Raw genomic sequence first — 13,565 nt, forward strand, 5'->3', positions numbered from 1 at the left:
GCCACGGAGGCCCTCCCTGCGCCTCCGTCAGCCGCAGCAGCCAGCGCCCGCCCGCTGTCTTGCCAGGGCGTCCCCACGACCCAGCCGCAACCCCGGCGCGAGGCCCGCACGCGCCGCCCACTCGGGCGTCCGCTCTGAGGCGGTGGCCCCGGCACCAGCTCCGGGGCTTGGGGGCGGGGGCAAACGCAGAGCCCACTCCGTCCGGCCAATCGCGAGCCAGCGCTACGGCGGCGGAGCCAATGAGCGGCGAGCCCCGGCAGGCGGGAGGGAGCCGGACGGGCGGCGGTGGCAGGCGGCCGCCGGGGTGTCTCAGTGCCTTCCCCTTCTCGCTCCCGGCGTGTCGCAGTGCAGCGTCCCCACCCACCCAGCGTCTTGTCTCTTAGCAACCAGATCCCCGGAGCCTGGTCTTAGGTGACCAACGCTAAGTCCAGAAAAAAGGAGGGTATGTGAGAGATAAAGGAACTGGGGTTAGAATAGATGGACTAGCTCGCTGCGCAGGCCATTTTGGTGTATCTTCTTAGGGAGAATGGAAATATATAGGATCTGAGGGAGACCAAAAGGATCTGTGGGAAGCATTGTCTTTCCCAGAAGGTGCCTCTTAAAAATGTAAATAACTCTGGATTGCAGATTCGGTTTTCTGCATTAATAGCGTCAGCGAGTGTGTATTACTATGGTGAATACTACCGGTGGGAACCTAGTAAAATGCATTAAGCTCAATATTGTAAAAGCTGCGTGCAAATATATCAAGTTTTCACTTGGAATATGTCCATCCTAGGAAACAAAATTAAATGTTAAAATCAGAAAGGACAAATAGAAAGTAAAGTCTCTCCAAATAAATAATTACAGTGATGAAATCACACAGAAAGTCAGTTTCTTTTCCTTCCAACCGTGACTGTTGTTCTGAGGACTGAACCCAGGGCCTCAAGCGAGGTGGGGAAGCATTCTAACACTTGAGTTACATCCCCAGTCTTTTTTAAAAAATTGAGCTAAATTTCCCAGGGTAGCTTGAATTTGTAATCTTCCTGCCTGAACCTCAGAATGACCAGGATTAAGATAGGCAAGTTGTGGGCTACAAGTTATTACGTTGTGGTAGTACTTGCCTGTAGTCCGGAGGCTGGAGCAGGAGGATTGCAAGTTGGACCCTAGCCTGGGCAACTTAGTGAGACCCGTCTCAAAATAAAAAATAAGAAAAGGCCTGGGAATGGAGCTCAGTGCTCCCTGGATATGGGGTGAAAAATACCAGGTAAGGTTAATGCATGAAGAATGCCTGCTGTCCTCTTCCTCCCCTTTCTTTCGCACAGGCTGCTATCAGTTGTGACGGTAGTAAGCCACTTCAAGCCATGAGAACAAGAACAACCCATAGGGCAGAGCTGAGCAACAATGTAGAAGGAACCTGGGTCCTGAATTATCTTCTGAAGCAGAGAATACTTCTGGACTTAGATAAGAGAGAAATGCTCATCTTATGATAGCTACTGTATCTTTTTGTCACTTCATTATGTAGCTTACTGTGCCCTAAGAGATAGTTGTCCCTGAAAATGATGTGTAAAAAAATCTAAGATGTACTGTGTATACATGGGTTGGTACGTAGTTAGATGTTGCAGGCTGGTGACTCTTCTCAGGTATTTTGGGGGAAATTGGAAAGCTGATTATGAAATATAACTCTGAGGAAGTGGGTTAAAGACAGTCAAAAGGTGAGTTTGTGTTGGCTATCCCTCCTTGCTTTTAGCAAGGTTCAACCAAAAGAGATGATGTCAGTTAAGAATCAACCGGTTTTCAAGCACAGATGGAAGAAGACAGAGTGCTGCTCCTGGAGCCCTTATATCACATCTGCTTCTGCTGGCAACACACATACTAAGTATCTCTGAGAGTTCAGTTTGGATACATGTTTGAAGCTTTTTGTAATCCTCTTGTCTTTTCACAGTTACATAAAGGCAGAGCTGTGATCTGTGAGAGATCAACTTTTTCAATCTTTTCAGTTTAATGCTCACAGAGAAAGTTTAAGTGGCTTGTTTGGTACCAGGAATCAAACTCAGGACCTTTCACTTGCCAGGCAGGTGCTGGTGATGCTGAACTATATCCCCAGCCCTATATGTGCATTATTATTTATAAATTTATTTGTGGTGAGAACACTTAAAATCTACTCAGCAATTTTCAAGTATATAATACATCGCTATGTTATACAATAGATCTCCTGAACTTATTCGTCCTTATTGAAATTTTCTATCAATTGATCAATATTTCCCCAATCCCCCACTGCCACAGCCTTAGGTAACTGCCATTCTACTTTGTGTTTGACTTTTTTTTGGGGGGGGGGTTAATGCTTATATTTATTTATTTATTTATTTTATTTTAAAGAGTAAAAGAAGGATAACAGTAATAGGGGGGCTTACCAAATTAAAGAGAAAGTGGTAGGAAATTATCAATTGTTGTTTTACATATTGTTATCTACAAGATAGTTTCTCAGGAAAACAAAGACAAATAATAGTGAGCTACAGACAAAAGTGGTAGGTTATTATCAATGGTTGTTGTACAATACTTTGGTATCTTCAAAGTGGTTTCTAAAGAAAATAAATAGAGCTACACATGAGTGACCAATTGAATATTCACTGACTGTTCTCAATGGTTGTTGTAGGAAACACATAGTAATAAACATACATCCATTTACAAAATAGCATAGGAACAATACAAACATTACAGAGTTATGGATAGATTAGTAGGAAAATATCAGTGGCTGTTGTAAGATGTGGTATCTTCAAAATGGTTTCTCAGGAAGACAGAGATATGCAAGAAAGATCTAACAAGTAGTTACAGCCTAAGGGTTGTCAAAAATAGCATATTACCTCCTCACCAGTGACTCCTTTCACTGAGGTGTGATGGCTGGAAGGCAGGCCAGGATTGAAAAGAAGGACCGAGAGACTTGCACCTATGTCTAGCAACAGGCTGTTTTCTTTTTCCTCTATAGTCATGATTACCCAGGGCTCTTTCATGGAGATGACAGTTTGGCCAGAGGGAGAAGGCAGAGTATGTCCCAGGCCCCCTCATTCCTGTTAGACTAACTGGTAGGATGGGTCTGTGCTCTGGGCCCTCCGCTTCAGAGGGCAGACCAATCTCCAGTGGTCTCATCTGCAGTCAGGGCATGGCCTGGGGGGCTTGTTAGGGAAGTTACTCTTGAGGTGGTCTGGCTTTTATTTATTTTTTATTTTTTGGTTTTTCTCCGCTACCGGGAACCAAACTCACGACCTCACACATGCCAGGCAGGCGCTTTGGCCGCTGAGCTAAATCCCCAGCCCCTATGGTCTGGCTTTTAACAGTGGTAGCAGATGAATGCCGTCGTGGAGTTCTTGGGGCCCTGAGAAGCAGACTTAGGATTTGTTTCTCTTAGTGCTGCAGCAAAAGCAGCTGCTTTTTCTTGGTCTCTTTGTTTTCTCTCCTTGGCCTCCTCCTCACAGCTATAGAATACTGAGGGGGCAATCCTTACTAACATCTCAAGTGAACCATCTGGGGCAAAAGCCATTTTTTGTAGCTTTTTCTCTCCAGCCTCCTGGCGCATTGGGACCCCACAACCACTTAGTGTCCTCTCCCCAACCGTCAGCACAGGCAGCAGGAATCTCAGTGCAGACCTCTCTGGAGCTCCACGTGCTCCTCCACCGCAGCCTGTACTGTCAGGGGAAGAATGGCTTCCAGGGGGTCTCTCCAGGTATTGTGCAAGGTCCTCCTGGTTTACAGCTTGCAAATGGCTCTCGTGACCCTGGTCAACTAGACCTCTGAGTCTTTGGGTGTAGCCTGTATTCTCATGTTCTCCGAGTCCTTGTTGAGCAGCTGCTCCTCCACTGACTCCGGACCTTTCTGGTTCTCAACAGCAGGAGCAAGAGCGGTGTGTTGTGTGGCATGTACTCCCAGGGGTTTCTCCATGTCGGGATGATTCACGCATGTCCCCGGGTGGGTCTCTGTGGCAGACGCATGGGGGGCCAATTGTGTCATTGCTTCTCTGTGCCATGATAGTTCTCAACCAAGCGGCAGCGGCTGGCCTGAGGGCCGGTGTGTGCCAGTGCTCCCTGCTGCATGGCTTCCCAGGTGCCAACCGCCCACCTCCCAGGTACCTGCACGGCTAGGGTCTGGCCCAAAGGCTGGCACTCCCTGCCATGCACATTTGACTATTAAGATTCCACATATGAGATCATGTGGTATTTGTCTTTCTGTTCCTTAGTTCATTTAGCATAGTAGCCTTCAGATTCATCCATGTTGTTCGATTGATTTGTTGTTGTTTTGAGACAGGGTTTCTCTATGCAGTTCAGGCAGGCCATGAACTCACTTTGTAGCCCAACTTGGCCTCAAACTTGCAGTGGTCCACCTGTCTCAGCCTCCCGAGTGCTCGGATTACAGGCAGACCCCACTGTGCCCAGCTCCATGTTGTTATAAATGACAGGATTTCCTTCCATTTTTATGTCCAAATACTATTTATTCTGTTGTGTATATGCACATTTTCTTTATTCCCTTGGTGGACACTTAAGTTGACTCTGCATCTTGGCTCTTATAAATAATGCTGCAGTGAAAGCAGCAGTACAGATAGCTTTTTGACAGACTGATTAATTACCGAGTAATGGGATTGCCAGATCACATATTGGTCCTATTTTTACTTTTTTGAGGAACCTCCATAGTGTTGCATAATGGCTGTACTAACAATGCCACAATAGCATCCAAGGTCCCTTTTCTCCTCATTTCCTCATTCTGATAAGAACTGTTCCAATAGGTGTGAAGTAATACCGCATTGTGGTTTGGACTTACATTCTCTGATAGAATGATAGTCATGTCAAGCATTTTTTCATGTACCTGCTGCATGTTCCAGAATCACATGCATCATTTCTGTTTATATCCCATTGGCTAGAACTAACTATGAAGGAGAATTTAACTTGGCAGTATGGACCCTGAGCAGCTATGGGGTTAACTAGAATATGGGAGTTCTACTTGTAAGTTATGGTACAATGAATACTGATGGTCAATTAGCAATAGACTAATAGGCCAATAGACCAATTTCGAGGATTATAAACTACTATTCAGAGCTCTATTCTCGACTTTCTGAGACTACTTTAATTTTGAAAACATTGTTTTTTAAAGTTTTGAGACTGGGCCTTGCTATGCAGAACAGGCTGAATTTGACCTATATAGTCTGGGCTAGCCTTAAAATGTGATCCAACTACCTCAGGCTCCCAGGTGCTGAGATTATAGGTGTGTTCCACTCTACTTGGTGTTTGAAACATTTTCACAGTGAAATGTGAAACTAAAACGGAATTCTATTTGTACTAAAAAAACCCACCTGAATAAAAGGCAATGAAAATGCCACTGGGATTCCAGCTACTTACCAAACCATTACCAGAGAATAAGATTTAAAACTAAATATAACCTTATTCCATGACAAAGTAAAGGGTTGCACAAAATAAAACCAAAATTAATGTTGGAAAGTACATCTTTCCTTCCTCTGCTTAGCGGTCTCTAAGAAAGTAAAAGGATGTGTGCAGGAGACCCTCTTTATTTCCCAAGTGTCTCGGAAAGTTATGTCCCAGTCCTCACATAACCTTTTTTTTTAAATTACCAAAAAGTGGAGGTCCCTGTTTATAACACTCACTTAAAATACCAAGTGTTGAGACTAAGGTCCTATGTGGTATCATCATATATGTATGTGTGGCATTTCTACGTCTGACACTGAAGACTTGAATACAGGTAAAAAGAACTTCCCTTTTTTTTATTAGACTGGTATTTGGGACTATCCCAGTTGCTAAAGGACATTGTTTCACTTAATCCCATTAGCGGAGTTTGAGTTTTTCAAGATCATGCCTGTTGTGGCGCACATGATCCCAGCACTCTGGAGTTCAAGGCTACTTTGGGCTACATAGTGAGCTCAAAAGTAGCCTGAACTACATAGTGAGACTGTCTCCAAAAAACCCAACAAAACATAACAAAAAACCGTGCATCTTTATAACACTGCTATTAACAAGCGGCTGTTAATAGGAAGAGCTGATATATATCGAGTCCTTACTGTATTCCAAGTGCTCTGCTCACTGCATAACACACAGTACCCTTCAGTCCTTTCAACTCAATCTTATGATTTTTATCCCCATTTTGTACATGGGGAAGGTGAAATTCAGAAGTGGCACAGCTGGAATTCAAACACAAGACTGAATTTAAAATGCAGTTAGAAGTGAAATAGTCTGCCGTTGAAAATGTGGTTGATACAAATAAGAAAAAGCCAAGGTTCCTGAAGTTGGTCTTCACAATGATTTATATTAGTTTTTACTGGATTTTCTTAGTTTTCTCATCTTCTAGTTCCAGAAATGTATGTTCTTGATTCTTTATTTTTATTTTTTTTGGAACCAAGAATCGAACTCAGGACCTCACGCTTGCCAGACAGGTGCTGTGCTGCTGAGCTGTATCCCCGGCCCTCTTGATTCATTTTTAACTTATGGAATATTAACAAGTTTCAAATGGAAACTGTAATAACCGTTCATAATGTTTCTTTTTGTTTTCTTTCTTTCTTTTTGGTACCGGGAAATGAACTCAGGACCTTGTACTTGCCAAGCAGGTGCTTGTGCTGCTGAACTGTATTCCCAGTCCTTTTTTTGTCTTTTTGAGACAGGGGCTCACTATACAGTTCAGGGTGGCCTTAAATTCACTTGGTAGCCCGGGCTGGCCTCACACTCACAGCAACCTTCCTGCCTCAGCCTCCCGAGTGCTGGAATTATAGGTGTGCACCACCATGTCCGGCATAACCACTCATATGAAAAATTCATTTTAGTTTTTTTTTTTTTTTTTTGAGACAGGGTCTCCCTATGCAGTTCAGGATGGCCCTGAGCTCACTTTGTAGCCCAAGTTGGCCTTGAACTTGCCAAGATCCTCCTGCCTCAGGCTCCTGAGTGCTCAGATTATAGGCATGTGCCACCATGCTCGGTTTGTCCATTTCAATTTAAGGCCCTGTGAAGATCTGTGGCAAAATGAGAAAAATAAAATTAAGTATACATCACTGCTGGTTTATTAAGTTTGCTAATGCTTTCTTTCCCCTTGAAATTATGCCTTTTCTACTTTCTAGTATTAATATACTTCATTCCTTGTTTCACCTCACGTGCCATTTAGAATATATTGCCCAGTTAATTTCAAACTAAGGATTCATTTTAGAAATAAATATTCTTAGTAGTTAAAAAACCCAGAACATTCCAAAGGGAGGGAACCCACCAGATTTTATTGATTTCCCACAAAGTAAACTTGAAACAATTGGCTACTAGAGTCTAGAAACTGGAAGGAACTTCTAATGTGGTGGGCTGCATGCTAACAAGTAAGATCCTGGCTCAGACACACACATTAAGACACTGCTGTCTCACAGGAAGTGGGGATGTGGCCCCAAATCTGTCAGAACTGGTGAGCTGCAAAGCTGGGCAGAAGGAAGTGTATGGGTGCCCAGACGCTGAATGGTCTTGTAATGGCCTGGTTGTCAGATACAGAGCCTTTTGGCCAGGAAGCAGTCAGAGGAAGGTGATCCTGGTTTCCCATTCTTACACAAGACCTTTAAGGGAGGACTGAAGTGGTCTCATATGACCTTAGCAGAGGCAGAAGCAATTCCTTAGTGGTGTAAAGCCTTCTCCAATATTGGCCAGCAGAACTCACACAGATTAACAAGCAAAGAGCTCATAAACATCCCTGCATTATGTGAGGCGGCCAGACATTTTGTGTGAGAGTAGATGCTGGAGAGCAGGCTGCACAGGGTTAAGTTGCTGAACACAGGGATCTCTGGCTGTGTTGGAAAAGAGCATATGCATTGTGCTATGAAGTCAAGATGACACCACAGTGTAGGCAGCCAAGGACATGGACTGCTGACATTCTCTACTCCAGAGCAATAGAGCTGCCAACCTTAGAGATCAAACGGTTCTCTTTTTTTTTTTTTTGGTTTTTCTCCGGTACCAGGAACCGAACTCACGACCTTGCGCTTGCCAGGCAAGCGCTTTTGCCGCTGAGCTAAATCCCCAGCCCCTCAAACGGTTCTCTTAATTGGCAAAATTTGGAGGAGTCTTTGAACTGACTTCCAACGTCCTGATCAGTTCCCACGCTTGCCTCCATATCCCCTTCCTTTGTTTGAAAACCAAATAAATACAGGCTGTCCAGTGGAGCTCTTTGTCTTTACTCCTGAGAGGGAGTTCCGACTTCCTGGACTCCCCAAAAATCATACCACTGGTCTCTTTTATTTAAGCTGTTTGCCGCCCACTCATTTAGGAGACTGGGGCTAGGCCAAGACCCTGATAAGTAGAAACTATAAACATTTTACTTCTAAGGACTGCAGAGAATAGCATTCTTTTTTTTTTGGTCTTTTTGAGATAGGGTTTCGCTACTCAGTTCAGACTGGCCTTTGAGTGAGCTCACTTTGTAGCCCAGGCTGGTCTTGAACTCTCAATGATTCTCCTACCTCAGCCTCCTGAGTGCTGGGATTACAGACATGTGCCACCAGGCCTGGCAATAATGGTGTTCTTGAAGACATAACATGTATGCTTAAATAAAGGGTATCAGAAAGTATCAAGTTATCAGGAATGGACAGGAGGTTAAAAACACAAATTCCAGGCATAATTATTGAAATATAATTATTTAATTATAATTATTAAAATATAATTATGAAAATTTAAAGAAAACTCAGGGAGTTAAACGGTAAATTAGACATAGCTGAGTGAATAGGCCGCTATGCATTTAAAAATTACCCAGATTAGAGTACACAAAGAGATGGAAAGTACCAAAAAGACATAGATATGGAGGACAGAGTAAGGTCTATCATAGGTCTAAACATAGGTCTAATTTAAGTTCCAAAGAGAACAGACAGAATGGATGTAATTGTGAAATTTCCAGAATTGATAATGTAACAGTTGTGAAATTTCTAGAATTGATTATGGAGAGGAAAGGTCCACAGATCCTAGAAGCAAATGTATTTTTGAACTCACGACCTTGTGCTTGCCAGGCAGGCACTGTGCCGCTGAGCTAAACCCCTAACCCCTGAAGCAAATGTATTAGAAGAATAAATAGGGCCAGGGATATAGGTCAGCGGCACAGCACCTGCCTGCCAAGCGCGAGGTCCTGAGTTCTATTCCAGATACAAAAAAAAAAAAAAAAAAAAGAATAAATAAAATGAAGTTGCTAGAGGCAGAATATCAATTCTAATGATGCATGTAAAACAGCAGTCCACAAGCTTTTGGCAGCAGGGACCAGTTTGTGCAAGACAATTTTTCCATGGACTTGAGGGGGTATTTATACTTTTTTTTTCTTTTTTAAGCACTAGCATTCTACCACCTCAGATCATGATACATTAGATTCTCAGAAGGAGCAGCATAACCTAGATCCCTGGCACTGCAGTCTGCAGATGGGCTTGTGCTGCTATGAGAATGGAATCTAATGCTGCTGCTGATCTGACAGGCACGAGTGTAGCTCAGGCCACAGTGCCAGTGATCAGATGAAGCTTCGCTTGCTTTCTTCTTCGTGTGGCCATGGTATAGGTGTTGGGAAACCATGAATTAAAAGGAATCCTCTCTGAAGGACTTATCTTTTTCTTCCCCCTTGGGCCTACAACTGAAGCCTAATGTGGTAGCTTTAAACTAAAACTTTAGTGTGCTGGTTATGAACACTATAGCACAACATACTGAAAAGATCAGCAAAAAAATGAGGAAAGCTTCTATTACAAGACGAAATGCACACATGAGAAGTAACTCAGGGAAAAACGACCAGCAGGAAAACAGAAATATAAAAACAAGGTTTAATCACTAGTACCCTCAGAGAGATGAAAGAAGATATTGATTCTGCAAGACATGTAAAAGCTGCTATTAAAAAAAAAAAACTCACACTAAGGCACATTGTAAAATTTATAAATGCTGAAGTCAAAGAAGAACCTGCTTGGTAACATACAAAAGATGAAGAATCAGAATAACTTCAGATTTCTCCATAGCACTATGGGAGGTGGAAGACAACAGGCAAAGTCCTTCAAATTTTTACAGAAAAGCAACACTCAACTTGGAATTCTACACCCAAACTATTTTTTTTAGAGTGAGAACAGAACTAAAGACCTTTCAGGTCTTCAACATCTCACACTTCATCCCTCATGCAGCCTTTCTCAGAAGAGCCTAGAAAATGTATTCTGTCTCTCCAAAGGAGCAAATGGAAGAGGCAGTTGGGAGATGTGGAAAAAGAAAGAACAGAGAACTCAGGAAAATGAAGAAAGAACCCGGTCTAACAGTTGGGCACCAGTTCAGGCTTGTGTAAGACATAAGACACAGAATGAGGCCTGTCTTTGACATACTGCCTTTGGCTGTAATACACTTTAACCTGATAATGTCAGGGGGAGACTGGCCTGGTTTTTATCTGTACTTGGGTTGCTGGACCATGTCCTGATGAAGTCCTTACTCTTTGAGCCCTGCTCTGAGGAGCACTTGAGCACACACAGGTGTTCTGCTTTGATCTACTCTCACTGTGGAGGATAATCACAGAGAACTCAAAAAAAGAGCCTAAGCAGCCTGCTGCCCATACCTGTATTACAGACAGATACCAGTTCTACCACAGTGTGGTTTTCAAAATACAATGCTCGTGGATGATACTGTTTCCCAAGATTTGCTCAGGGCCTTGTTCAATGACTTTTCTAGAAAAAGGATTTGAAAATTCTTAGAGAAACTGAAGTCAGACTATAACCCAGTGCCTCTTCAAGTTATTTTCATCAGACAGTGGCAATATTGCTTTTTTGTACACAGCTGTTTCTGTACGTACCTGATTTTTAGTTTAACCACCTTCACACTCATGTATATGTATAGAGTTGATGAACTATTTCATTTAAAACACTATCCAATAAGAACACAAGCATGGCTCAATATCAGAAACTCAGTATCATTCACCACATTACTGTTACAAAAGGTGAAAAACCAGACCATCTAAACAAGTGCACATTTAAATTAATAAAAGAGAACTAATGAAGATTCATTTAATAAACTCATCTAACTAGTAAGTATCACATTTAATACAGTAAATTCAGACTCGGAAGCAGAAATAAGATAACAATGTTTCCTAACAGTGACTGCAAAATACAAACAACCTGGCTGCATCATTAAATGAGGATGAAGACTGAAAAGGAAGAGAAAAGAAAAACTACCATTATTTGCATCTGCATTTAGATAGACAACCCAAGACAACCGTTATAAATACATCAATAGATCAAGTTCAATATATTTGTCTGCAGAAATAATAGGATATGCCTGCTTTGGCAGCAATATACCGATGCTGGAATGATACAGAGATGGTTAGCATGGCCTCTGTGCAAGTAGGATACACAGATCTGTGAATGTTCCATATTTTTCCAGTCGTAGCATACAGCATAGAAACTGTCAGGATACAGCCATCACTCAGTATGTAAACATAACGTTTGTAAAGTTGTCATCTCTCTGTAACAGATTAATGACTGACTAGACTATAGTTGTTCACTTATGACCGCCAGAATTAAGTTAATATCATGTTCATCTTTCTCTTAAAATAACTGTACAACTGATCTCTATAGACATGGTTCTTAACATGAACAGGGTAGTAAAGATTTTTTTAAAAAATTCTGATAAAATATAAAGGTTGTTCTTAAATTTTTCTAACACCAAGGAAATCAGAAGTAGCTTGTGAGAGATTTCTTACTGAAGAAGTAATTTTTTAGATACTATCGTTAGGTTAGATATGGTGATACATACATTTTAAAATAATAAGTGGTGGTATATCTTATCCATATCACTAGGCTGCTGCAGAATTTTAATAGACAAGCCTGTGATATTTTATGCAAAGACTGGCTCTAGATATTTGAGGAGCATAATACAGAGACTTTAAAAAGCAATTTTGGGCCAGGGAAATAGCTCACTGGCACAGTGCCTGCCTGGCAAGTGCAAGGTCCTAAGTTTGATTCCTGGTACCAGAAAAAAAAAAAAGCAATTTTGTTAAATCTACATTATGATCTCTGTTATTCCAGAGTGAATGTGTGTGTGATCTGTTCTTTATACTGCAGTGAGTAAAAAAGAAAAATATAACATAAATATTACAATACATTCAGTGTTCAGTGAATTTTGTTTTTGGGTGCCAATAAAGCTTGTTTAATAAGGAAATAATGGCATATCATTTTTAATGGTAGCACCAATTATATGAAAATTAACCAAATTTTAAAAAAGATGTTCAGAATAAATAGGCATTATTTTCAGAAATATTTTACCTTGTAAGTATTCAACTCACCTGCAGGTAATTCTTTTGTAGGTAATTTTTATATAAATGTAAATTTTTTTCCTTTTTTTCATTGTGTTTCTGAGTTGGGGTCTCGCCATATAGTCCAGGCCAGCCTTGAACTCACTACATAGTCCAGGCTGGGCTCGAACTCTCAGTCTGCCTCCTTCAACTCCCCAAGTGCTGGGATTATGGGTGTAAGCCACCACAATGGGCCTAGTCTTTTCCTTAAATCACAAAGACACACAACAGATACAGCAGTCTGCAGTGGGTAATATATGCAATAACATTAAGACAATGGAAAACTACATTAATTCCAATCCTGCAAGAGTTCAACATTTTATCTTTAAAAAGTCAATCATATTTAATATATTTTTATTTCTCCAATAAAAACTTCACAATCTATTAAAAATAAAAATTCAACTGCATTCAATTTTTTTCCATTAAAGCACAAAATAGAGGACAGCTCTATTTAAGTAAATGTATAATTATGATATACTTACAGACTAAATCAGGTACCTAAGTAAGATTTTAAAATGTGAAAATTTACAGTCCTTGTACCTTTTCTGAGTTGCTAAAATACAATCAGAAAAATTAAAGGAAAACTGTTTTCTTAGTATAAGTTGTAAGTTATTTAACTGAAAATGTTTAGTTTCAATTAGTAGTTTCTATAAAGTAGCACTCCTTAAATAAGTTACTAAAAATAACAATATTGAAGCCTTGACCTTTTAATTTAATCTCACTTTAAAAATTAAAACTGTCAGGATAAAAAAGCTACAGAATTTGTCTGTTTATTTTAGTCTTAAACTCATTTTCTAGAATTTTAATAGAGAATTTTCAGCCACAAACAGTTACCAGTTAGTGTATATTGTACTTAATCAAACAAACACTTACATGGAATTGCTTTATCATTTTGTGCTATATTCTTCTCCTTGGACATGTTTAATAGCTGTCACAAATTCTATCTCAATTACTCAGCTTTTAAAACTAAATACTGCTGACTCAACATTTTCCTTCTACTTCTAACATTCCATTTAGATGTTTCAAGATCAAATACAGTAAGTTCTTTATCAAAAATTTGTTCCAAGAACAGACTTTCCATAAAGTCTTCTCTACCAGATCGAAGGAAAACTTTTAATTGCAAAACACAAATAGAAATAATATAATACAAGAACCTTTACCTTAACCTGAGGGCTAATATCTGGGTGTTAGAAAAATAGGCCTAAGATAAATACATTTTACTGTATTTTTCTGCACAGGGTCAAGGTTCCTATTTTAAATAATTTTTGCTTATTTTATTATCATTTTAAGAA

At 40.7% G+C, this 13,565-nt stretch overlaps 1 protein-coding gene across 1 annotated transcript in view; it reads right to left on the reverse strand.

Moving 5' to 3' along the window:
• Window positions 1-146, reverse strand: part of Kiaa1841 (KIAA1841 ortholog) — a gene marked incomplete in the record, with an annotated part of 56,573 nt that extends 56,427 nt beyond the window's left edge. The window contains 1 exon segment of the mRNA XM_013514723.1: window positions 1-146.
• Window positions 147-13,565: the final 13,419 nt, after the last annotated feature.

This window comes from Chinchilla lanigera, unplaced genomic scaffold (genome assembly GCF_000276665.1).
Source record: "Chinchilla lanigera isolate Chin_1 unplaced genomic scaffold, ChiLan1.0 scaffold00023, whole genome shotgun sequence".
NCBI lineage: Eukaryota > Metazoa > Chordata > Mammalia > Rodentia > Chinchillidae > Chinchilla > Chinchilla lanigera.